We start from the raw sequence: 26,253 nt of genomic DNA, 5'->3' as shown, positions 1-26,253 counted from the left end.
CAAATACATATGTGTGCATACACACACACACACACACACACACACACACAGGTGTATATATATACATATTCTTGTATATCATTGTGTTAATGTGAATGAGTGACAACTGTACTATAAGAAAGGAAGCCTGGAGGCTAGATGACAAAAGGTGCCATGCAAATAGAATGTGTCCTTTGCGTGGGCACTTCCATTTGACAGAGTTTTGAAATATGTAACGTAGAAAAGATATGATGCAGCTAGTAGGCTGATGCTGACAGACTCTAATTTGCCCAATAATCTTTCATTTCTCTCAAATAGATCTTTAGAGTCAATGACAATTACACACAGAGAAGGAAAATTTGGCTTTTGGCTTGGCTTCTCACTCGAAAGTGTTGGCCTATATCTCTATCGAGTGTTTTATGATGTGGCTGATCAAATTGTAAGGTATGACCGTAAACCACACTACTGACTCTGAAACCAGCAAGCTGAGAGTCACCTGAAGTTAGCTATCAAAGTCAGATAAACTTTTGGAATCCAAGAATGCATGGGAGAAGACTATTTATCCAGCAAATAATATTTAATTCTAGAAGCTAGATTTTATGGAGTTTATAGAGTTTAATATGCCTCCCAAGAAGTTTTATGATTTGGAAAACTGCACTCATTAAAGACATATTACAAAATCCTTTATTTGGAATGTAAGTATACCCATTCAGTTTTTATTCCTAGGAAACAAAAATAGTTCTACTTCCTCTAAACATATTATTTCAGCTCAGGTGTTTTTGACTGCCAGTAACATTTCCAAAACCAAAGTGGATTAAAGAAGGAAAGCTATCAACATAACTCACATAAGAAATCCAGAGGTAGCCCATCCCAAGTGGGACACTGAGTAGCTCAAGTTTGCTGGGCCAAGGCCAGCACCTATGCCATCAGCTTTCCCTCATAGGTATGGGACTGTGGCAGCTCCAAACATCACACAACAAGCAAGGCAAGGGCAAAAAGAGTTGAGACTTTCTGTTTACATTTATCGTTCTTTTTCTCAAAGAAAAAACATTGCTTAAAAACTCATTAATTTCACCCCTTTTTTTAAATTTATGTATTTGTTTTTAGCTAGAAATGAAACACAGATAGGTAAATACAATTTTAAAAAATTGTTGGAAAGAATCTTGAATGATGAATTTCTAATGTGTCCAAACAAGCATGCTATTAAAAATAGCGTACAGCTTGGGGTTAATGGGAACAGGTGCAGTGACCAATCAGAATAGATGCCAGGTATCATGACTGGAGCTTGTTCAGTTCAGAGCCGGCCAAACTGACTTATCTTTGGTTAGCCTTTCTAAGTGTTTAGATAAAAGGTCTTAAGATAGGCTCATGAGGTGCCTGGGTGGCTCATTCAATTGAGAGTCCAACTTCAACTCAGGTCATGATCTCACAGTTTGTGAGTTCAAGTCCTGCATGGGGCTAGCTGCTGTCAGCACAGAGCCTGCTTCAGATCCTCTCTCTCCCTCTCTCTCTCTGCTCCTCCCCCACTCACACATTCTATCTCTCTCAAAAATAAATAAACATTAAAAAAATCCCCTCATAAACAAGGGCTTAAGATAGCAGGTGATGGAACCCCAGATTGTCTTGTCCTCTGATGTAGGAAACAAAAGTAAATGAAAAATGAGGGGCTCCTGGGTGACTCAGTCAATTAAGTGTCGGACTTTGGTTCAGGTCATGACCCCATGGTTCATGGGTTCAAGTCCTGCTTTGGGCTCGGTGATAACAACTCAGCCTGAGCCTGCTTCATATTCTGTCTCCTTCTCTCTCTGCCCCTCACCTGTTGGTGCTCGTCTCTCTCTCTCTTAAAAATAGACATTAAAAAATTAAAAAAAAAAGTAAATGAAAAATTAAATTTCCTTACTGTCTACATCCCATTGACAAATCCTTAAAACAGGCAGAGTAACCTTCCTCTAGGAACTCAGATGTCTCACTGATAACACTTTGCTAAGGGCAAAAGGCACTCTTAGCCTGACTCCCCAGGATCCTGTAAGTCTACTTTAATATACAAAAATTCCTTTGGAGACTTCCTTTATCTCTAACCCCCTAAGATATATGTTGGCAATCATATTCCAAGCTTATGGCCCACTTATATACAACTGAAGGGCCTCATGACTGAGTTTTTACTAAATAGTAGTAAATAAGCTTTTCCTAAAAATAACTAGCCTCTTCAAGGTCCCAAAATTCGTCGCTTTCAAAATTCCTTGGAGATTTACACTATCCCTAACTCCCTCTCAACCTGAAGGTATGTAATCTGTCACCCATCACAACCCCAGTGCAGTTCTTTCTGCCCATAGGTCCTGTCCCCGTGCTGTAATAAAATCACCTTTTTGCACCAAAGACATGTCAAGAATTCTTTCTGGACCCAAAAACATCATCACTCCACCAGGCTATAGTTTATTTGGGGCAAATAGTGTGTTTCACTGATGATTGCATCCCTAATATCCAGCATGGGGCCTGAAACTCAGAGGGTACTCAATATTTGGTGAATTAATCAATAGATAAATGTAGTCAATCACAGAATATCTGGATTTGCTCCATATGAAATAAAGAAGTTCTTTTCCTTTTTAACTTACATCTGTTACATTTTTTAACTACATTTTCAATAGTTTCCCATTTTTAAGCTTTTACTTGTCTTTTCATGGAGTAAAGCTATAGATGGTTACAATATTTTATCATAGAGATGATGATATATCTAACCAGCTTATCATCAGGAATATCAAGTTTAGTTTGTAACTTTCAGGAAGCAGAATTTGATACTGTAAAATATTTTTCTTTGGCATAAGAATTATTTTAGTCTGAGTTTTTTTAAGTTCTTTTTTTTTATTTTTTTATTTTTGGGAGAGAGAGAGAGTGGCTCTGCCAGTGCAGAGCGTGATGCAGGGCTCACATTCAGGAATCATGAGATCATGACCTGAGCCAGAGTTGCCTGCTTAACCAACTGAGCCACCCAGCGCACCTAGGCGAAGTATTTTTAAGAAACAACATATATAGGAATTGCTCTGCAAACTGAGTAGAAGTCTCCTTTTTGTAAGAGACAAATTTATAAGGGAAATCTCCATTTGTAAAAGTACCTTTCTGTCAGCATTAAGAAGAGAAGGATGGCTCTCAAAGCTTTTATCAATAGAGAAGGTCACAACCAAAATCTGCATAACAATCACACCCTTGTTTTCTGTGCTTTTCCTGATAGCCTCCCTTAAGTGGCTCACTCTCCCTCTCACCCCCCACCCCCAACATCTTTTGTCCTTAGCTGGAGATGATAGCTAAGGCCATCTCAGGAAGTGACTCAGTTTTCCTGGGTATTTCCCATGTATACAGGAGGCATACAGTTAATAAACTTAGTTGTTTTTCTCCTGTTAATCTTTTATTACAGTGAGTGTCTCAGCCAAGAACCTAGAAGGGTAGAGGGAAAAATTATTTTTTCCTTCCCTACACTTTATTTTTGACTCAAATAAATGTAATATGTTTCAAAATAACTATATTCTTCCCAGGCATATTTTGTTTCTACTATGATGGCAATGATGAAGTTAGAAATAAAATTGAATTTTACACTTTAGCATAAAGTTTCTGCTTGCTCTTTGGATACAGACATATATTAGCTAAATTTCCTAACTTTAAAAAGTACAAAATAAAAGCCATCTTTAAGAAACACAAATACACGGGGCGCCTGGGTGGAGCAGTCGGTTAAGCGTCCGACTTCAGCCAGGTCACGATCTCGTGGTCAGGGAGTTCGAGCCCCGCACCGCATCGGGCTCTGGGCTGATGGCTCAGAGCCTGGAGCCTGTTTCCGATTCTGTGTCTCCCTCTCTCTCTGCCCCTCCCCCGTTCATGCTCTGTCTCTTTCTGTCCCAAAAATAAATAAACGTTGAAAAAAAAAAAAAAAAAAGAAACACAAATACAGTAAGCCTTAAAATACAGACTAAATAGGACACAAATAGGGTTATGATAATGAAATTGCCTTCAAATTATAAACAAAAGACTGATTATGAAATTAACTTCTCTTTAAGAGGTCCAAAACAAATTTGTACTTTAAAAAAAAGTAACTGCACCAAAGGAAAAAGCTGGGAAAAACAAAACTTTCCAACGGGATTTAAGAACGAATCTAACCAGAGGACACTATTAATACAATATTTGATGTGCTAAAATACTTTTAATTATTTCTGAATTCAAACCTGCTTTCGCTTACTTGAAATTATTGCATAACTCAAAAGTGCCATTATAATTCAACCCAAATGGTAGGGTACTTCAATGAGCTGGTGGAATTGATTCTGGACATTAAAGAGATGCCGGCGAAGTTATAAATTGCTATTCTAATCGGGAGTGAAGAGGTTAATTCAAGATTCCACTAAAAAACAGACTGGCAGAAATGTTTCCAGGGCGTACTTTTTTTTCTTCATCCTCTCTCTCTCTCTCTCTCTCTCTCTCTCTCTCTTTCTTTTTTTTTTTTTTTTCTCAGTAGGGGTTTGGAGAAGAGGTTTGGAAGGGAAGGAGAGGGCTGGTTCCAGGCCCCCAGCATTCCCCAGAGCACCGTTAGGGAAGGGGGAGGGCTTCCTGCCCAGGCAGCCATCTGTAACATTCTGCAAACAGCAGGAACCTGGACTGCTCCAGTCAGTAAGCCCGGGTGAGGATTCTGTCTGCATTCAAAAAGGAGTTTGCCCTCTTATTTCTTGCAATCTCTCTGCCTGGAATATTTTCTTTTATCTGTTGCAGGTGAGCAATGGAGCTGGGTTCTCAGGAGTTGCTTGATTAAATAAAATAGTATCTCAACGATGTCAGAGCAATACTGTTGGGGACACCGGCTTGACCAGTACCAAAATACCCAGCCTGCCTCCTGGAATGTGCTGGCAGCAAGCTGGGAATGTCATCATTTCAGCTAATGTCACACTGTGGAACACTTTCTGGGATCAGTGGACGTGTGTCTGATGTTCCCTAACGTTACTGCTTTCTAGGCTTGAGTCAATTAGAGTCGGCTTTTTTGGAAAGTGGTGTCATTTAAAACTTATTTTATGAAAGTTATTTTTGTGCCTATAATTTGGGGCTCACACGTCTGTTATTTCCTCCAGTCCTTGGCGTGCATAATATACCGCCTATGGAAAGTAGTAAAGAGTGACAATGGAAAAAATAACAAGGGCTTTTTACTTTTAACATCTGGAGAAAACACATTTAAGGAAATGTTAACAAATAGGTACAGGGATTGATAAAGTTAAAAATATATCTATATATATCCTTCCTTATAGAGGTAAAAACAACCTAGACAGAATTTTTAAAATCACTTTTTATACAATAAAAATTGAACAACGAGAATGATCTTATTTAAGAAGACTCAGTTCACATCTTTTTGTAGAGTCATTCAAATGACTAATATCAAATCCCCAAAGCACATAGGTACAAAAAAATTTCTCAACAAAGATGAAAGGCGTAGGGATTCCAATTTTCACATTTTCTTACTTTCCACTTTTTGGTAAAGCTTTACTATTATATTTAACTTCCTGGCAGCAGACTAAAGAAACAAGCAAATTATACTGTAGAAATGAAACCTAAAAATCAGAAAGAAAACTTCAAGAAACATTCCAGGGCAGAGATAAATACTAAGACAAATAATGCAGTCGTAGTTTTATTGAGGAAAAAATGTACAAATGTGAAAGTACTCTGTTCTTACACACCAAAATTACTTAAAGACAAAATACGGTTCAAGGGAAAATAAATTATAATGAATATATACTACTGTATTAACAAAAGAACAGTGGCTACATTTCAGCACGGTTTTCTACTTCAATTTTTTCACATTTTTATATCTTAAAGTAAGCATTGGTAAATATTCCCATCTGGTCTAAGTTTTTAGTTTTGACCCTGAATCATAATTTTATATCAGTATAGGCTAATTTATAAAGGCACTGCATCAAAATTTGAAAACACAATGAATCAAATATAATAGTTTCTTTTTTCCCAGAATTACCCAGTGTCCAGGTGAGAAAAAAAATTCAAAATCTGTATTTGGGGCAAAAAATGTATCAACAGAATAACAAAACTGCAAGATGGGGTTTGTAGAAAATTTTAAAGCTTTCGAAAATAAGTGGATTGCTTCCAGGTGCGTGGGGCTAGTGGTTATAGGGTTAGAGTACCCTTGATGGGGAGCAGGGGAGGCACTTCCTCAGGTTGCATTAATTCCCTCCCTGTGTCCAATCATCTTGCTGTCAATGTCCAGGATGGAGCTCTGAGTTTTAACAAGGCAAACTTAATTTCTATTTAATATTGCAAAGCAAAGGGCCAATACTATCACCGGGATCATGAGACTGCCATATAATACCAGAAAAACAGACTATTAGTTTAAAATTTCACAATGAGAAATAATTATTGTAAAAAGGATACTGCTTTGATCCACACGATTAGTGCTACTTACCTGTACTCAAGCCACTTAGGAATCCACTCAGTTAATGAATTTGTAGTGAGAACTTTGCCGTGCAAGATCAAAACAGTCCAACTCTTTGCGACCAGTACATTTTCTTCATGAAGGCAGATTTCCCTTCTTCAAATAAAGGAATACACAAAATAATGCTACAGTCCAGATAGGAGGTCCTGGGATCCATTTTGTCTCTTTAAGAAAAAGTAAATGTTGGATGAGGTGCAATTCTAAAGTACAAGTCTCAGCAAATGATTTTATCTCCCTCATGCCTATATTTTTCCAGACAGTTTTTGTTTTATATAACTTCTAAGCACTGACAGCAGAGATCACTTACATTTACTGATTTTTTTTTTCAAGGACCACTCAAGAGAAATGGTTATTGTGACAGATCTCTAAACTCATGGAAGCCTCGATATTTCTGGGCTAGAGTAAGATACTCGTGAACTCTTAGCTATGTATGTGCCAATAAAAGACTGAAAGTCATTATGGGGATGTCTACACCCGGTTAGCCACTTTACGATGCCCATGGGGTTAATCAACAAAACCCCTAAGTAAGAATAATTACTCCTCCCTTTCAGATGAGGAAATTCACTTTAAATAACATTTTCTAGTCACTCCTCTGGTAAAGGCAGCAAAAGTTTTTGAATTAGATCTCTCTGACATCTTAGTAGGATGACATAGACCTCCTCTATTTTGACTTATACTTAGCTAAAGGGAGACAATGCCCCATCAACTAGAGATAGGTTACTAGAGGACAGGAAAAGTAAGGTTTGATTTATACATTCCCAGAAACCAGTACAGTAAAAGCAACTGAGAGCCTTTCTTAGTATTTGCTGAATGAATCAATGAATGAATCATTTGCTGAATGAATCAATGAATGAATGAATGAATGAATAGAGTGAACTCAGTAGGGTTGAATTGCCAGTGTGGAAAGCTGTAGACTGAATATAAGATAAAGCGATTTGTATTTTAGTAAGCTGTTTCCTTCAAATATATAATAATCCTTTAAGGATAAGAATAGTGCTAAAATTATTCCCACAGTTTTGGAATTTCCTTTTTATCTAGCTGTTTTTCTTAGAATTATCAAATGGAAGGAAAAAGAGTTTCATATCCACACAATTTAAAAGTATAGTCATAGCTCAACATCACAAGTAATTAAGAAAATGCAAATCAAAACTACAGTGAGATACCACCTCACGTGCATTAGGATGTTTACTTTAAAAAAAAAGAAAGAGGAAAATAACAAGTGTTGGCAAGTGTGTGGAGAAACTGGAGCCCTTATACGCTATTGTAGGGAATATAAAATGGCATAGCAGCTATGGAAAACATATGATGGTTTGTCAAAAGTTAAAAATAAAGTTACCATATGAGGCAGCAATCCTAAATCTGGGTATATACTTAAAGATTGAAAGCAGGGCCTTGAGAAGATATGTGTACGCCAATGTTCATTGCAACGTTATTCATAATAGATCAAACATGTTAGCAACCCTAGTGTCTACTGATAGATAAATGGGTAAGCAAAAGGTGGGTAGATACATACAATGGAGTATTATTCAGCCTTAAACAGGAAGGAAATTCCGACACATGCAACAACAGACATGAACCTTAAGGGCATTCTGCTAAATGAAATAAGCCAGTCACCAAAAGACGAACACTGTCTGATTCCACTTACATGAAACACACGCAGGATAATCAAAGTCCTAATGACAGAAAGTGGAATGGTAGTTGCCAGGGGCTAGAGTAAGGAGGAATGTGGAGCTATTATTTAATGGTATAGAGTTTCAGTTTTGCAAGATGGAAAGAGTTTCGAAGATGGTTGGCGATGATGACTGTGTTGTACTGCTGAACTTATACATACAGTTGATTAAGATAGTAAATTTTATGCTATGTGGATATTACCAAAATAAAAATTCTGGAAAAACCTATAATCAGAGAAAGACATTGGTCCAAATACACAAGTCAGTTTGGGCTTTATTGAGCATTAGCCCTTCCCCATTATTTGGTTTATTAGTTTAATGTAGCTGAGTCTCATTATTTAATTGTATTTTTACTAAGAGGGAGGAGGTGAACATATGTGGACCTTGGTTAATTATTTAAGCAAATCTGGCATCTTTCACACTAAAATAATCTCTTTTGTTCCCTGGGACTCCTAAGAAGCCAATGCTTAGATATTCACAGGAAAATATCACTGAGGCGTGTTAAGAAAACTAAGCTATAAGAAAATTCAGGTCTTTAAAGGAATACCACTGTAGTATCAATTATTTATTAGCACCAAGATTTAAATTATTGACTAAGGCCTGGGCATAAAGAGACAACAGCAGTTAATGAGCTTCGTCTCTTGTCTCACATTATATGGATTCTAGAAACTGATTTTGGAATACTAGCCTCTAAGCAATGAAGCTTCCAGGGGCCATATGATAGCTTATTTAGCCAGGAGATGATTAAAATATCTATTTTGTAAAATTTAATTAGTAAATATTATTGATCATAGACTATCATATCACCGAGTAAGTAGGAAGCATACAAGTATGACAAACAATACATATTTTTATAAAGTAACACTTCCTAAATCTAAAGTTATTGCATACGTGTGTACGTGGTTTTTCTTTTAAAACTGACTGCCAAAATGTTAAATGTTGTATTCTTCTATCAGAGTTTAGCAGTGGCAGTGGTCAAAATCACACATTCATGGCTCAAAAGATCTTTCATGATTTTTGTTTTAAACCATTTCGTGAGGTCAAGTAAATTTTTCTTACTTCAAATTGTATCTATTCTAATTATATAAGCTTCCATATTTAAGATTTTAATAAAAGGGGCCAGTAAGGAGGTAGAGGTACACAGAAGGGACTCTCAATATTACGCATTGTAGGGATTACACATGCTCTTAGCCATGGGATACATTTTTACATGTTATTAAGGCAGTTATTCAAAAGAAGGCTGTGTGGTACCTTGCCTTGATTGTTCAGGTGAGTCCTGGTGGCAAAGTCAGCAGCCTTCCTTAGGTGTCACGAGGACATTTGACTTTCAAAGAGAAAAAGGAGCTACAGAACCTGAACAGCTATAATTTCACACACAAATCAGGTAGCCTCCAGAAACTCCTAGAAACAACCAGGTAGTTTTTTTTGAAGGATGAGGTAAGTTTTTGTCGACATTCATGTGAAGGTGAAACCTTCCAAATGTGAGTTTCAGCCAGAGTGAGCCCTTTTTTCCTTTCCCCTCCGTCCCCAAACTAGCCAGGCTGGGGACATTCACCGAAGACAACTTCCATCTGTACATTTTACCTGGTATTTATCTTCTACCACTTTGGATTCTTACATTGCTGTATGCTTAGATTTCGTTTCTCTGGAACCACAAACGTGTCAATGGTATGAGGAAGAACTTTTTTCTTCAGAGAAGTTCAACAGGTAAAGCCGCAGAAGGCGCTTTTGATACCAAGGAATCTAGGCAGAGGAGGCGGGGAGCCTCACCAGCAGGATTCACCAACCGCGAGATTCACAGAACTGGCTGCTGATGGTGTATGTCTGGTAAAGGGTACCAGCAAAGAGTCTGTGGAGAAAAAAGAGATGGATCGGCACTGGGAAGTATACATGGGTAGTTTCTCAGCTGTGACGAGTTATTAATGAAAGCAGTCATTAAAAGCTTTCAAGAACAGGGGCGCCTGGGTGGCTCAGTCGGTTAAGCGTCCGACTTCAGCCCGGGTCATGATCTCTCACTCCGTGAGTTCGACCCCCGTGTCAGGCTCTGGGCTGATGGCTCAGAGCCTGGAGCCTGCTTCCAATTCTGTGTCTCCCTCTCTCTCTGCCCCTCCCCCGTTCATTCTCTGTCTCAAAAATAAATAAACGTTGAAAAAAAAAACTAAAAAAAAAAAAAAGCTTTCAAGAACAGATAAGCAATTTTTATTTCCTAACTGCCAGTTCTGGAAAGAGCTTTGCAGAAAAACAAATCGTGTATTGATGGGGAACATAGAGAAGAAAGGGACTTACCTGGAATATGGTGATTTCCTTTCTTGGTGGTCCATATTGCTTTTGTCATCCCACGGTGGGTTTATCCTGGCTAGGTAGCATCATCGTGGAGCAGTAGTACAAAGGTGGATGGGAGCGAATGACCACTTTCTCCTACAATGCACACGTTACCAAGTTTTTACTAAGTCAGAAGTAGAGATGTTAAAATTGGAAGACTAATCAGAAATGTGATACATGTCACCAAAAAATGGCACCCATATTTCATCTTTGGTTTGATTTTCACTTAACATTTGCAATGTTTAGATTATTGCAAAACAAGTTAAGCTGTACATGTATTCCACAATTTGTGTAGCTAATTTCATGCATAAGCCACACAGGTGTATGCTGTCACACGGAGGTGTCACGGAGGTGAGGATAGGGACAGCTACCCTGGCTGTTGGTGGTGGTAAAATTATAATGACAATTATGTTATAGTGTGGAGAAAGGAACACTGTGAGCCTCTATGACAAGGTAATTTTCACATTTGCTACTGACAGCCAAGGCGATTATGCAATTTGTGAAAAATAAAAACAGTAACGGAGTAACTGTTTTTGGTTTCGACTTAACAGTGACCTCTCTGTGCTCTTTTCCACTGTTTCTTTCTGCAGCCACATTGTTTTCCCATCTGATCCTCACAGCCATACTATATGAACCCTATGTTCCAGATGAGGAAACTGAGGAAGCTTCACCAAGAAGGAAATAAAGCTGGAACAGGGGCTTTAAGACCAGAGTCTGTACACCTCTCACCAAGCATGCTGTCAATAAACACATTCGTCCACAGAGACTAAGGGTTACTTCCTGAATGTTCTTGTCTTCCTGAAAGACCTTTCAGCAAGAACTGCTCTAAAAAATAAATTGGGGCAGAGTAATTTAATGTGCTTGTGTCGCTGTCTACTCATTGTCTCTGTTTTAAACAAGAACACATTGTGAATCCATTTCTCAGCAACAATGCCGAGTATCACTATTTAATTTAAGCTTCATTCAGGAAATAAATAGCAAGTTCTAATATGGGCTTGTGAGGTGCAAATACATGTGTATACATACCAGCATGAATGTACATGAGTCCCTTTGCTCTGCTCAGTCACAACAATTACTATGAAAGCTTCAGTAACTTCATTTTGGCAAAGAGAATGATAGGTCTGGGAACCAAATGTTAGCCTTAAGTGTGTTTTTCTGTTAGATCATTAGGTTTCCTTTTTCTGTACTTAACAGATGTGTAGAAATTAAATGGGTCTGGAGTCACTAATACCTTATGAATATGAAAAGCATATTCCTTCCTGTGAATAAAACCAACCATTATCCCATTAACCGATCTAAATAAAATATTGTCCTGTGCTCACAAAAAATATTTTCTGATGCTCTTAGTTCCACTCTTTACTCTCTTAGCCACGGGAAATATAAACTAAAAAGCCGCTCAGGCTGTGAATAGGAGAAAACCCTTACTTTTGCATTCTTTTCTACTTACCTATTAAACTCTCAGCTCGTGTAGTCTTTAAGGAGTGAGTGGTTAGTCGGCTGGCCCCGAATATTGTAAGAAATATCAGAACACGTGCTACATCACACACAAATCACTGGATGGAATAGTAGGAAGGGACTCTGGAGATTACCTGGTTTAATTCCCTCACTCTACAGAGGAGAAAAGCAGGGTCTAGAGAGGGAAGTCCCCTGCACAAGGTCACAAGTATAATCAGGGGCAAACCACGTTTGTTGATATTAATACAGTTCAGCCTTCCCCGTTCTCCAAACTGCTGGTGGCTGTGACACGGAAGAAAACACAGCACTGTTGATACACGAACAAACTTCATTTATTCATTTAGTATAGTCAGTCAACAGTTAATATACATTTATTGAGACTTCCAGCAGGTTAAATGTTGAGCGTTCACAGCTGAACATTATCAAACGAGGTCCCAACAGGCAACAGCAGCTCCCTGTTTCCATAGGCACCTATCAGAATGAGTTGGTTCTTAACAAGCAAAGGCCAATGAGAACTCTTCATAGCACATGAGTAGTGGATCGAGATAACAGCTCCTGCTACATGGAGTAAGAACATTCAAAGAATTGTACATTAATATTTTCTTTTTTTTTAAATATTTCATAATGTTTATTTTTGAGACAGACGGAGACAGAGCACGAGTGGGGGAGGGACAGAGAGAGAGGGGGACACAGAATCCAAAGCAGGCTCCAGGCTCTGAGCTGTCAGCACAGAGCCCGATGCAGGGCTCGAACCCACAAACCGTGAGATCATGACCTGAGCCGAAGTTGGATGCTTAACCGACCGAGCCACCCAGATGCCCCATTAATATTTTCAAAATCAGTCACAGTTGCCACTTTCTGTTGTCATGAAAGACAACACTTGAGTAGCAAAAATAGAGCCAGGACCCTGATTCACATACTTCACTGATTCTTGAATGCAGTCTTTCTCAGGTTTCCTACTGTCTAAAACTATTCCTGGTAGGTTGTTTTTGTTTTTGTTTTTAATTCTTTTAAGCTCTGGGTCACAGGTCAATAGATTGGAGGGTTCTTTTAGGTAGATATTCTCAAAGAGCTAAAAAAAAAAAAAAAGAAGAAGAAGAAGAAAAGAAAAAAAGAAAATGAGAACAAAGTATTAACTGACACTTCTTTAAGAATGCCAGGCTATGGACACCTGGGTGGCTCAGTTGGATGATGACTCTTAATTTCAGCTCAAGTCATATCTCATGGTGGTGGGATCGAGCCCCAAGTTGGGCTCCATGTTCACTGTGGAGCTTGGGATTCTCTCTCTCAGCCCCTCTTCTGCTCATGTACTCTTTCTCTCCCTCTCTCAAAATAAATAAATAAACTTTACAAAAAAAGAATGCTAGACTAGATAAAAGTCAGTGTTACTTTCAGCTAAAAATTCTATCTCAGGAAATACATCATATTTTTATATCACTAAATGGTTTTTTTAAAGAAATAGAAACATGTATGAATGAATACATGTCTGTAACAGGATTACATAAAAAGTAAAAATCAAAAATAAATTCCTAGAAGGCAGGGACAGTGCCTAGAAAGTCATTGTACATTCAGGTTATAAACGCTCACTAAAATGTAGTAAAGCACTCAGAGACTTTTAACAAATCTCAGGAAGTATTCAACAATCCTACAGATAAAAGCTAATAGAAAATATGATTACTTTCAAATAGAAAACTGCTTCACTCATTCTACAACCATTTCACTAAGCAAAGAAAATGAAGAGGCTCTAATTTCTAATTCTAAATGGCACAGCGTGGTGGTTGACCCTGGGGAAGACAGATCTGGTTTGAAATACTGGTTTTTTTCAGAGTCATTCCAATAAGATTCAATAACGCTGGCAACTATGAAGATGAAGTAGTGAAAGCTTATGCTTTATATTCCTAAATTCGAACACAGTTGAAAAGGCAAAATTTTCATTTAATATTTTAAGCAGCATTTCAGAAATGATACAGATCACTTCCTATATTTCCTTCATTCCAGTGAGATACATTATTCACCAAATACTACAAATCCTTTTCTGGTTTCCCCACGTTGAGATCTTCCAGAGCCAGTTGTTATTTCTATCTCTTAAGGGCATGGAAAATTAACAAGCAGCAGAGTAGAAGCTGAAGTTACAGAAGTGACTGAGAACCAAAAAGGATTTACTTAATCTCTTATTTTATGTGAAAAGAGCCTTGGGCCCTAAAGAGGAAAGTGAGTCTGTTTCCTAATTACTGGGAGGATGGTTTCAGTGACCATTCCATTGCCAGAAGAGTCCACAAATTGGCAGCCTGGCCCTTCCATTCCTCTTTTCTGGTATTTCAGCAAGATAAGGTGGTGGGGGATCAATTATCCCCACTGTCTGTCTGTACCCTGGGCTTTCCATCTTTTTCTAGCAGTCAAGGACAGTTCCTTTCCCTGTTTCAATGCCAATCGCCTCCCCAACCCTCATTTTCAGAAATCAGTGGAATCTGCCTTGGGTTAGAAAATTTCCAAAATACTTCCTAGGCAGAATCATGGAAATTAAAGATGTGGAGGACCTCATTGGATCATCTAGTTCATCTATTTCCCATTAAGGAGTTTTCCAGATGGAAGATTTTCATATGCTGGATGCCTCCTCTCATTTCTGCAGGGCCTAAAGTCAGATTTTGAGCATCCAAGCCTAATGTGGAGAGGTGAATAAGGCCTGCATTCAATAATTTCATAGACAGAAAAGTGCCTTATCCCAAAGGTGTTATCATATTACAACAACTTTTGGATGGAAGTAGGTGACACCTCATCAGCACGGCTATGTGAGAGTGTGTATGGTCCTCTAAGCACCATGGGCTGACATTTCTTTTGCAGAGAGTAGTGTTTGGTTGCTGTGTCCTGAGCACAATAGAACCCATTGGGAACTCAGGTTTTTTTCTCCCCCACCCCCGAATTTCTTTCTTGTTGCTCTAGTTTTCTACATAGAGAAACTGCTATTTGGGGGATTCTTCCAGAACTCTCCTGGAAGAGAGGAGTGATGTCCAATGGTACATAGGTAAGTCTGCAGGAGGATGTCAGTTCAGTAACAGACACCTCTTCCACTAGCAATTCATTTATGAATCTCCCCTTCTTATATTTATATCAGCATCACACAATGCTGCCAACAAATAGCTTGAATTTCATTCTTAGTAATTATATTAGAGAGCTACTTTAGGTAGGTGTCACTGTGGTTAGATTATTATGATCACATTGTGGTCTAGAACAACCCTATTTTTATTCTTTTAGAACAGTCTTCTGATTTTTTTTTTAAATCAGGTGTGGCAGAATGCCTGGGTAGCGCACTCGGTTGAGCGTCTGACTCTTGGTTTCAGATCAGGTCATGATCTCACGGTTTGTGAGTTAGAGCCCAGCATTGGGCTCTTCACTCACAGTGCAGAGCCTGTTTGGCATTCTCTCTCTCTCTCTTGCCATCTCTGCCCTTCCTGTGTGCTGTCTCTCTCTCAAAATAAATAAATAAACTTTAAATAATAATAATAATAATAATAATAAATAAAATCAGGTGTGGTGGAATCTTGGCTTGCTTTCTTCCCTAGCTGTATAAATTTGCATACATGAGTTAGCCTTCCAATCTACTCATTTGTGATTTTTCATAAGGCAAAATAAATATTAAAATGTCTGGCCCAGGTTCAAAACAAAATAAATAATAGTTTCTTCACTGTCCCTTTATTAATTGTAATTAGTCTAGGAGCTTTGGAAGAATCCCAAAAATAAAAAAATAAATGTAAAAATATTTTCCTCTTGCCTCAATTTAAGAAAAAGCCCAAATTAATTTTACATTATTTTGGTAATAACAGTTTGTTCCTGCTTGCAGAGATTCTTGTCTTTTTTTTTTTAAGAAAATCTTGCATCCAGTGTAGAGTTAACAAAAACAATTAAAAGGACTTTAGATATTAAGCCTATTAAATCCTATAGTACTCCATGAGGCCCTTGCCCTGACACATTGAAATATATTTTAAAATGTTTAATAACATTGGAATGGTCAGACATGCCTTACTTATGGGTTGAAATGGTTAAGTCTCGTGGTTGCCAGTAGCAGGAAACAATTTGAACTAATAAACACAAAGGGCACTTTATAGGAACGATTTGGGAAGCATCTTTTCTTTAAATACTCTTCCCTGTAATACTTCAAGTTTATCCCTTTTTTCCCACAAATTGTAATTTAAATGTCACTTTCTCAGTGAGGCCTTCTATGATCTCCCTTAGGACAATCCCCTATTCCCAATTCCCTCTCTGAACTATATATATATATATATATATATATATATATATATATATATACACACATATATATATTTATACACACACATATTTATATTTATATTATATTTATATTTATATTTATATTATTTATATTATTGATTTTCTACTTACTCTTACAATATGTAAGGTTCATTAGGGCAAGGATTCTAGACCATTTTATTCATTGATTTTTGCCTTAGCAACTAACATAGAATCTGGCATACAGTTGGAACTCAGTAACTGTTTAGTGAATAAATGAATGAATCTGAATCTCATGGAATCTGAGGAATAAAAAAAAACTTGGCTTCAGAAAGAGCCAAGGTCAGGTTCCTTAGGATTATTTAGAGTTTTCCCCTGGAGCTCTTCCATTGACATGGAAGTCCGTTTTTATGGGTAGAATTTGTTTTCTGAAGTCTCAAAGTTCATTCTTTGTCAACATACTCAAAAGTATTTGTTTGAAAGAGGGTGTAACTGACTTGCCTGCCATTAGCACCAAATGGCACCTCAAACATTTCTGCTTAGATGTGGGAAGAGTGGCCAACACTCAAACACTTACCAAGTGATACAAAGTTGTGAAGCAGACTGGGTATGATTCACTGTGGCGTAGTCTACCCTAGTAGTGTATAGTAGGGAATAGCGTGCTGAAGCAATGAACAAATTCCACTTGTAAAGGGTGAATGAACCCCTTATTCAGTCTTGCTGATGTTCTATTGGGCCAATGCCCACTTTTCTTAAAGATTCTGATTTTCAAAAGAAGCTATAAATAGGTATCTTTCTATACAATTTTCTAATTTCAAAATTGTGAAATTTAAAATATTGCATTAAAATAGACTGTGAAGGTAGTGCAAAACATCTGTAGAGGACGGAGGTGGCCAACAGGCCAGGTGTTTGTAACTTCTGGACTAGAGAATCTTACCATTCTAGTTATCTAAATTTTATGATCTAAGCCATCTTCACTTTATTTGTAACGCTTACAAAATTACTAACAAAACTTGGTGCTTTCCAAACTAGATTTGTAGAAAACATAGTTTTAAAGTTTTTCCTTCTCAAGAATCCCCTTTATTCCCTTGATTATTTTAGTAATGCCCATTAGGACCTTTTCTATCTCCATCTCCCTTGAGGGCTAAGTAGAACAGGTGAGAGAATATTGGATTTGCACATAGGAAATCTAGTTTCTATCTCTGGATTTGTCTACCTCTTACTGGCTATGCAAACTTGAATGGAGTGATCTCAACTACGTAGATCTCTTCCACCCTTAAAATGAGAATGACAGCACCTGATTCTTTTCACCTGATGTGAGGCCATGCACATGAAATAATCTGTAAACTATAAAGTGCTGAAAATGTACGACTTACCTGAGTATAGTAACACCATCACTTTATATGACAGTTAAATCCCACCGAATGCTTTATTTCTAATAAAATGCTTTACTGCCAATAATTTTTTTTTATTTCCAATAAAATTTAGAACACATAATTGTATGTTGCTGCTGACACTGCAGTGATATTCTGAAATGTTCTCCAGACTCTGATTTTTCCTTAGGTTGTAATTTATAATTTACATTATAGTACCTTATACATTTATTTTCCCTGCCACCTAACTCATCTTAGCCTTTTTCTGTCTTCCAATCAACTTTCTGCATATCTTCTTTTTGTTGTCTTTTTTATGTTCTTTTTGTTGTGTCCTTTCAGTCACCTCCAACTGCATTTATGAAGTCATATTTGATCCTTCAATTATTCATTTTAAATCACCTTCTTTGTTAATCTCTACTTTTAAAAATCACATCTAGACATCATGAGCTGCTCAAATAACATGTTTCTCATGAAGTTCCAATTCTTCCAACTAAAAACTATCTCTTACTCTTCTAAATACCTATATAACCTTATTAATTTAAAGCTCAATACATTTCACTTTGATTACTATTTGTATTCATGTATCAAAGTAGATACCATGACTCAGTATTGTTCAGTTTTGCAGCCTCTGCAACTCTGTTGGACTTTGTATATAATAGGTACTCGAAATAAATTGGATGAATGGATTTTCCTTAATTCTATTATATTTATTTTCCTGCATCAAAGTCAAGTATTATTATTCTGTTATTTTTACTGTTTTCATGATATTCTTGTATGTTATACTTGTCAGCTCAGTATTTCACTAGACAGAGACCCTGGCAATTATGAAAAAGAAAACTTCAAGGATTCTCTCTGTATTTTTTTCTAGGTAATATATTTAACATGGTGGTTGAGATTGTGTTCCAGCATCAGGTCTCTAGGGAATCTTGACACTAACACTTTTCTAAGTAGAGAAATGATCATTTATTCCTACACATTGCTTCCTGTCATTAAACCATTTCCGTACTTAAGACAAAACATTTTCCATAATAACAAGGAAACCATTTTTTTAAATTATTTGACCACCTATAGGATGCAGCACTTTTAAAGTCTTTCTGAAAGGAGAAATAAAATTACATTCTATTTTGTCAATATCACCTTGGAGAAATCTAAGAGATTCATTTATTCAACAAATCTTTATGGGAAAGCTACTAAGAGCTAGGCACTGTAAGAAACTATAAGGGTCGGAGAAGAAGAGCCCATTTGGCGCTCAAAAACCTTTACCTTTGTAATTGGCTCAGTGCTCAAATGAGAGTACAGAGGGACGCGTCTCTAACTCTGTCTTGAAGGAGGGCCATGAAGGTTTAATTGAGATGGACACTTAAGAAGAGTCTCCAAAGAAAATTTACTTGGTGTTCAAAAGGCAGGAAGTACATTCTGGAAAAAAAAAATGAAGGAATAGCAAGTGAGAAGGCATGGAGGCACGCACCAGCTTCCCCAGGGTGGTGAACTACGTGCAGGCTGTGTGGCATTTTTGGAAAGGAGCCATGGAGAAAGATACGAACAGAAGAGGCCCTAGCGCAGAGGCCTTCAAACTATTTTATATGATAGTCTAAGCAATTAAACATTTGGAAGCAGACAAAAGGACTAATATTACATATCCTAAAGACATTACTCTGATGACGGAATAAACAATACCCTATGGAAGGTAAGGTGTGCAGGTTATTTGAAAAATCTAGTTCGATGCTCTAAGCTGTTAAAGCAGCAACAATAAGGAAAGGACAGGACGGGATATACTGCTTTGGGAGTTTAATCAATAGGAATATAGACTTGTGGTTGAGTTAATTAGAACATTATTTTCCCCTTATAGAAGCCATGTTTCATATCTCTCCTAAAGTTACATTTTTCTAGGAATCCGAGGTTCTATCATTCTTTCCAGGTGCTGCCATCCTGACAAGAATGGGGATACGAATCACCACTCTGAAGTTCCCAGGTTTGCTTCCAATTTCCTCCCAATGGACACTATGTCCTGGAAACCATTAGTCTTTGCTACCACAAGTCAGCTTAGCATGACAGTTTGCACATCGTAGTCAAAAGTTTCACCAGGGTCCCTGAGGACTTATTTATATCTAGTCTTTCAATTAAATATAGAACATAATCTTTACTTACTTGGTACAACTTTGTTTTTAGATATTAGCCTGCTGTAGTTTGTCTATCCTTTGCTTTCCTTTAAAATTTTATCTTCTCCTCAACAATCTCTGCTCTTCCCTAACTTCTAATTTAGCTCACCCTTGAGCTATAGTTGAGTTACTCTTTTTTTATGTGATGCACATTTTTCCTTAGGTTTTTAATAAGGTTGTTACAGGTGACTCCAGGCTCCCTGTGTTCTAATTTCTCTCTAAACGATTCCTATTTCTGTTACTGGCTCACACCAATAAGGGAGGACAAAGAAATATGAGACAGAATGGAATTCTGATACATTACATATTACATACTGTGAAATTAAAACTGTTGGATCTACCCTTAATTCATTAATTTTGTTTTATTTTCCTCGAATTCTAGAATTATAATTCAAGTGCATACTAATTGTTCCAGTCATTCCATATATTCATCCTAGTATTGTTTTTAAGCACAGAAAAAAAATTGGAAACATAAATGTACTAAGATGGCATTTATAGTGATTCCGTTATAGTGTATTTAGATAAAGTACTAAGCAGCTGTTGAAAATTATTATTTTAGTCTGCATATTTTGACATGAAAACCTATTCATTATACATAATAGGGAAAAAACAATGCACAATTAGATGTGGAGTATGACCTCACTTTGTGATAGCTTTCTCTTTATATGAGTTTGAGTGACAGAATTTCAGATGACTTTAATTTTCCACTATTTTTTACTTTCTGGCAAAGGGAGCACATTGAACATTCAGAACACTTCTCTTCTTATTTGGTAATAGCTCTCCTGGTTTTGAATTTTGCTAAAATTTTCAGAATCAGCTATTAGTAAGGTGAATGATCAACGCTATATTAAAAAAAAAATATTTTCATATGGTGTTGAAAAACCAAACAAAATAAACCAAAAACCTTCAATCATTTTCTCTGAGTTAGCAGCCATTGTCTGACGAGAGAGAAACACTGGTCCTCACCTGTACTGAAGTCCAGTTGGGGTTCATTGTGCAAATGGTTACACCAAAATGACTAATTCAACTGACAACTCCAGATTTACTATTTCTGAGTTTGCAGTTAAACCTTATGTCTTTTTCTCTTAAAAACTGAGAACAAACTGAGGGTTGATGGGGGTGGGAGGGAGGGATGGGTGGGTGATGGGTATTGAGGAGGGCACCTTTTGGGATGAGCACTGGGTGTTGTATGGAAAACAATTTGGCAATAAATTTCATATTTAAAAAAAACATAAGTCTTTTTTTAAAATCATAAACTGGGTTGTTATTGTTTTCTGTCACTACATTCTTTGTTAAAAGAATCCCAGCTCCCCACTTTCCAGTCCAGTGTACAAGAGCACCATTTAATATTATTACTCCATACTTAGAAAAGGAAAGGACAGTGACTGGGCAAGATGACATTCAGATCTGTTCTTATTTTCTTGGTGGTACACATCCTGACATTTTGTACTTGATAACTAGTGCTGATATATTATGTGCATTTTTCTTTCCTTTTATTTGATTCCCCTTTACTGTGGCAAGTCTTGTAGGAAGGGGAGATGACTTCTTCCAGTATCCAGTGGATTTTTTCTTCCACAATCTGGAAAATTTCATCATGAAACCTGAAACTCAATATTATGCCACCAACACATTTTGCATGTTAATTCGCCAAGAAGATAAATCACATTTTCTCATGTTTCCAGAATCTCCAGGATTATAGGGCATCCCACACTTGCTCCCTGGATGCTCTACACTGGAGCCCCATCTGGTTTTCTTTTCGAAACATGTTCCCCTGAGATTTTCTTTAATTTGAATTGTATTAAATTCATCAAACTTCTTAATGAGCCTTGGGCATTGTTCGACTTGTGTGGCGGTCTCTCCTGGATAGTAGCAGAGGGGAATCTTAACTGCCTCCAGTACATGTACTTCTGGGCGTTCCCATCAGGTCTAAACACTGTTTCACATTATGTGAATGTCATAAATAACTTGGTTGAAAGGGTCACTGTTTTCTTATCTTGAAAAGAGTCAAAGGGCAGTTTGCATTTATCTAGGAAATGCACCTCACAGATGCTAGTCTTAAAAGCTCCTCAGGGGACGGGTGGGGAAATACTATTATCCTTACATAATTCTAAAAATCTGAGGGGGAGTGAACAAACTGCACAAATTCTTCCCTTTCCTTTTCATCAAGGCCACAACAAAAGAAAAAAAAAACCATCACTGGTAATTTTGATTTTCTTACACTTTGGTATCTTCTCAGAAGTATAGATTTTTCTTGTCACATCTTAGCTTATTTCCTTGAGGATATCTTTTAGTTGTACACAAGGTGGGTTGTCAGAGATTTCCTTCGCTAGTATCCTGGAAACAGTCTAAAGTGTACCTCTCCAAATCAGACAAGCAAAGCCAGAGTTTTTTCTTTTGTTTTGTTTTCCTGTGATGAACTGGGATCTAACCTAAGAAATTTAACTCAAATCAGGTTTAAAAAAAAAATAGAGTTTGGTAACTGTATTTTAAAGGCCCCCTACACAGTCTCCAGCTGTCTGGATCTGTTCCTGGATGGAAATCGTAGATGAGGTCTGTGATAGCTCCCTATTGAATTTTCAGGCCACCACCCAGTTTTAGTTCATGCTATCTGCTCTTCGCCAAATTCCACTTCCTTTAGACTATAACCCACATTCATTTATTTATGTTTGAAGTCTGGGAAAATCAGCTTCTAAATACAAAAAAATTTGAATTTTACCAATTTACCTTAAAGAACTCTCAAATGCCTGCAAAATTCTTCTTAAAACAAATATTTTGAGATCAATTCTACTTTATTGTTGGCTTCTGTACCTGAATACAGGTTGTTTTTTCTTTAATCAACTTTGTTGAGGCATATTCTATATACAACAGAATGCACTTAAATTAAGTACAGTGTGATCGGTTTTTCCAAGTATACGTATCCATGTAGCGATCCAGTCAATCAAAATACAGAATAATAGTTCACTCCCCCCAACCCCGAGTGCATATACTGCACCATTTCTGAGGTGGGACGGAGGCTGGCAGGTATGGGGGACTGAAAACCAGTCTGTATAGCTGGCTTAGTTGAAAAAGCAGATAAGAATGACGTGAAAAAAGGTTAGACAAGCAGGTAAGATCTGATCTTGCATGAAATAAACTTTGACTTTATGTCCAATGTAAGGAAGCCGTTGGGATGCTCTATGGAGAAGAAGAGTATGATCTGATTTACACCACATTTTCCGTCCATCTCTATCTGTCTGATCCTACACTTTCCACTGGCCTACAACCCCTATTTCAGGCTTTCTGGTCTCATCCACAATAATTTTTAGGGTATTCTTTTTAACATTTTTTTTATTAAGAAATCTTTACACCCAACATGGGCTCAAACTCACTACCTCAAGATCAAGAGTCACATGTTCTACTAACTGAGCCAGCCCGACACCCCTCTTTGGCATCTTTTTCACCCCTTGAACTTTCCTACTACATTGTGTCTTCCATTACTTATGCTATTGCTTTTATTCTACTTTCTAGCGTGCAAAAGGAATGAAAGATGGAAGAAGAACTTTTAAAACATATTGTCACACTGGCCATAACACTAAATTGTGTAATCATTCTGATTGGCAATTTACTGCTATGTAAGTAGTTATATGAAGAGCAGGATACAGTAGGAAAAAAAACCCATTTCTTAAATGCATACTTTCTGGCATTACTCCAGACACTGCAGGAAACACTGTGCACCATAGCATTTAATTTAATAACTACCAGGCTTAGTAGATGCTACTTGCATTAGCAAATGAAGAAATAGTTTCAGAGAATTAAATCAATGTGCCCAAAGTCACCTAAGTGGTAAGAACGTCCAGGTCTTTATGGAAGCAGAAGCCGTTCTATTCTCCTAACTATTGATCTCCTTAAAATTAGGATTTACTTTCTAGGAGAAATAATATTAGCACTTAGACCATGCGAACAGAAAGGGGGAAGGGATGCAATATTTATACTAAGTTCCTAATGAGTGCTGTTCAATAAGCTAGGTACTTAAAACATTACCTCCTATAATTATTCCAATAATCTCAAAGGAAACAAATTGTTTTCCACATTTTATTGAAAATAAGTCCTAGAGAGGCAGTGGGTGGCTCAGGTGGTTAAACCTCGGACTTTGGCTCAGGTCATGATCTCATGGTTCGTGGGCTTGAGCCCCGAGTTGGGCTCTGTGCTGACAGCTCAGAGCCTAGAGCCTGTTTCGAATTCTGTGTCTCCCTCTCTTTCTGCCCCTCCCCCACTCGTGCTCTGTCTCAAGAATAAATTAAAAAAAAGTTTAAAAAAAGTTTAAAAAAAGGAAATAAGGCCTAGAGAAGTTAAGGAGACAGCACAAAGTCACACAGCTCATTGAGATAGAGCTGGAATTTGATTCAGCTATGTCTGTTTCTGATACCCACGCTTGTTTGCACCTAACTGTGCCACTTTTATAAAGGAAAAGTTGTCATAAACTCTAGAACGAAAAGGTGCATAATAAATTTATGCTGCAGAAGCTTTTATCCAGAGATGACATAGAAAAATCTTGCACCACCAGGGAGGAGACCAGTAATCTCCCTCTGCTTTCTCAGTGTCTTTGAAAGAGAACACGGTTGTCAAGTACCCTAGAATTAATGACATCTTTTGATGGAATGATGGAAGCCTAAGAAGGTCTGTGCTTCAGGACCCCTACCACAGAACAGGAAATGGAACTTTTTCCAAGAGAAATGAAGTTGCCTTCTCTGGGGGGAAAACCAAAAATAAAGGGCAGGGGAGAAGCATTTAAACGGGCGATCGGTAGGAAGATGTAAGATGATAAAAGAACTGGAAGTCACAAAAGTCACTGGCCTCCTAGTTTTAATAAAAGGGATAGTCTCCAGCCACACTTTATGCAATGAATTCTTGGACATACGTTTCTAAATTTTATCTTTAACAACGCAGGTGTTTCCATCCAGAACCAACCCCTCTCTTTACCTAGGATAAAAGGATTCCTTTGGACTATTTATATGATTTACCAATCAGAATGTGCATTTATTCTGTTACTGATTTTTTTGTAAGTTTATTTATTTTGAGACAGAAAGAGGGAGAAAGAGCATGCATGTGAGGGAGGAACAGAGAGAGACTCACAAGCAGGCTCCACACTATCAGCGCAGAAACCGAAGCAGGGCTTGGTCCCACGACCCCGGGATCATGACCTGAGCCAAAACCAAGAGTCAGATGCTCAACTGACTGAGCCTCCCAGGTGCCCCTATTTTGTTACTGTCCGTAGCCAGAGTGTTTGTTGCTCCCCACTGTCCCAGACAGGGTGTACTACAGTTTGGGATGTGTGACTTTTCTCTGATTATACCCAGGATTAATTTTGAAACCAACAAAACAAGGAACTCACTAAAAATTTATTTTTTTCAGTTAGATTACTACTCATCAAAAATTCTAATAATTTTGAGTAAAATATAAGTGTTCCAAATTGGCTTAACACTTGCAAACATATCTTAAAACATTAAAGGGAGTTAATATTTAACATGTTGACCCTTATAATACTAACATATAATTTACTTTGTTTTAATCAGATTAGGATCTACAAAAAAAACCACTAGATCATATAAAGGTAGTATAACAATTACAAATGCATTTGTAATGTCTATATCTAAAATATCTCCTCACTGTGAATATATTATTGGATGACACAGAACCATACTAACTGGTAAAGTGATTTTTAGCTCAAAATAGAATATCTTAGTTGTTACTAAAGATTTTCAGATTGAAAAAACAGCAGTAGCTCTGGCATAAAATTATTCATCTTGGTGGAGAATAAGAATAAGAATCTCTTTGCCTATGTAGAAACAGCTTTGTGGCATGGTCTGACAGTCATGGCAAGGTTTTCTTTCTTTTTCCTTTTTTCTCAGTACATTTAAAACTAACATTCACCTGGCGTTCCCTAGATAGTTTTTGATTTCAGTAGTCGTGCAAAACAGTCACTTCTCAAAATTGGTGTGAATAAAAGACCTTAAACCATATGCCCCAGATATTTCTTCCTCTGGAATCTATTGGAAGACTATATAAAAGACCCCAGAGAAATTCAGCAAAACATCAGGACCCTTTGTCCTTTGTAACTGACTATAAAATACATTGAAATAGTGTAGATGTCATCTCTAGTGGTTTCGGGGTGGGGGGGAGGGAGAAAAAGAGGGTGAGGAGAGCATGCAGCAGAGTCCTTTGACTTTGTGGATTATGATAAAATGGCCATGACTTGTGTACATGCTTCTATTTACAATCCTTTGGAAAGACTGCCAAGAATACAGGGAGAAGATACGGAGATTCTCTCATACTATATCTATGTATCAATATACCTACCTATATACCTATCTTCATAATATCAGATTTATCTGAAGTTTACCTGAAATACACCAAATATCCTTTTAAGAATAAAGAATGCATTAGGATATTAAGAAAGGCTTTTTGACAAACATAGATCAGCACCTCAGAGCCGTGATATGTGCTTGGCCTGAATTAAGCCATTGTTTCTTGGGTCTTTCTTATATATACTTCTAGAGGACTCAAATAAATAATAATAATATGAAGTAGCTGAGAAATTTAAAAAG

At 37.3% G+C, this 26,253-nt stretch overlaps 1 long non-coding RNA gene across 1 annotated transcript in view; it reads right to left on the bottom strand.

Moving 5' to 3' along the window:
* Positions 1-26,253, bottom strand: part of LOC121028673 (uncharacterized) — a 132,387-nt gene that overhangs the window by 20,377 nt on the left and 85,757 nt on the right. Inside the window, exons 11-14 of the long non-coding RNA XR_005789376.1 lie at positions 18,774-18,926; positions 10,402-12,450; positions 9,700-9,964; positions 6,416-6,609 (exon numbers count right to left, since the gene is read on the bottom strand). This is a non-coding gene — a long non-coding RNA (uncharacterized LOC121028673). The remainder of the gene's footprint in view (positions 1-6,415; positions 6,610-9,699; positions 9,965-10,401; positions 12,451-18,773; positions 18,927-26,253) is intronic.

Source organism: Herpailurus yagouaroundi, unplaced genomic scaffold, assembly GCF_014898765.1.
Source record: "Herpailurus yagouaroundi ecotype Mexico unplaced genomic scaffold, PumYag 100, whole genome shotgun sequence".
NCBI classification, from domain to species: domain Eukaryota; kingdom Metazoa; phylum Chordata; class Mammalia; order Carnivora; family Felidae; genus Herpailurus; species Herpailurus yagouaroundi.
This window is presented reverse-complemented; position numbering and strand designations above follow the sequence as displayed.